The sequence below is a fragment of the Echinops telfairi genome, unplaced genomic scaffold, assembly GCF_000313985.2.
Source record: "Echinops telfairi isolate 266 unplaced genomic scaffold, ASM31398v2 ScPeMD7_7404;HRSCAF=8442, whole genome shotgun sequence".
Lineage (NCBI taxonomy): Eukaryota > Metazoa > Chordata > Mammalia > Afrosoricida > Tenrecidae > Echinops > Echinops telfairi.
The window spans coordinates 767,143-768,690 of NW_022111304.1; positions in this window are offsets into that span (position 1 = coordinate 767,143).

Consider the following 1,548-nt stretch of genomic DNA (forward strand, 5'->3'; position numbering starts at 1 on the left):
TCTGAAACCCCTACCACCCCCCCCAGTGCTCCTCCTGTACTCTCAGGGAACCCTTACTCCTATTACTGTTTCTGAAGGATTATTAATCTTGATTTTCATGTACCTAATGATTTTAAATATACAAGTGAACATACACAAATCTGATTAATGAGGTAAAACAAATAACAGTCTTTATAGTAAAGTAGGCAATATTAAATAACTAGTGGATAATTTTGTGGTTCAGCAGTGCCATGCCTCAGCCTGGATTTATGCTCTTTTCCATGTGGTCCTTCTGAGCGGGCCTTGCAGGTGGGTTTTGGGTCTCTATTGCACCCATGCCCCTTCACATTGAACTGCTTGTGGGTTTTTGAACTTGTGATACCTTTTCCCTCAACACCTCATGATCACGCAAACTGGTGTGCTTCCTCCAAGTGGCTTTTTTTGCTTCCCTGCTAGGGTTGCTTTTTGTATTACAAGCCTTTCAGACTCTAGACTATATATATTTTTTATAGTCAGGCACCATCAGCTTTCTTCATTTGCTTATTCATCCATTTTGTCTTTAGTGATCATGTCAGGAAGGTGAGCTTGATACAGTTGTTGACTGGATTTTGCTAAAGGGGGTAGGGGCAGAGAGGTGTTCAGAAATTGCCCAGAAGTAACAGGCTTTCCTTTGAAGCAAAGGGAGAGTAAGTAGAAGCAAGCTCCTCTCAGAGCCTAGATAGAGTACCAGGAAATTTGCATTTGAAAAGACCTTCAGACCCACCCAGAACTGCTGAAAGAGAGACTAAACTAACAAAGAAACAAAAATGACTACTTACTGTAAAAACATGTTTGAGGTAAGAAGTTTGCCTTTGGATGCACTATGTTTGGAAAAATCTTTCCCTATCAAAGAAAATTCCCTACTAGGACTGAAATGTAATGGAAGTCAATGAGCAGTCTGGCATATTTAGTGCGTGGCCACCTGGCTTCACTTGTTCAGTGGAAGTGGGGAGAATTGCAAGATTGGGGAAATGAACTGTGTTTGAGCATGTCCTACTGGCACTGCTTATTTGGTCCACAGTGGCTAGAGATGAGAGAGAAGGGGAAGGGTTAGCTGGTCTGAAGTCTAAAGAGTTGCATGGAATCTAATGCAATGGGTATGACTTAGCCTGAGAGGGCTGGGAATGAGGAGAGTAGGTGAAGGGGCCAGATGGTAATATTTCCTTAATCTAGTTAAAGTTAGGGTTGAGCTTACCTGAACCTGACCAAATATAAAGAGAATGATGTTTGATTCAACTCTGTGAAATGGTATATACTGCTGAATGCTGGTTGAATGGCCTTCTCTAGACTGGGCTTTATTTATGGATACAGATGGTCAAAGTACCAACGGGAATGAAGTTTCTATAGTTCAATGAATACTGGTTTGATTGAAATGGGAAATTTAGAAACTGGATATCCAAAATGTAGAGAGATACAGACATTTAATGGCTGGCTTACAAACTTTTTTTTTTTTTAACATTTTATTAGGGGCTCAGACAACTGTTATCCCAATCCATACACACATCGATTGTGTAAAGCGCATTTGTACAT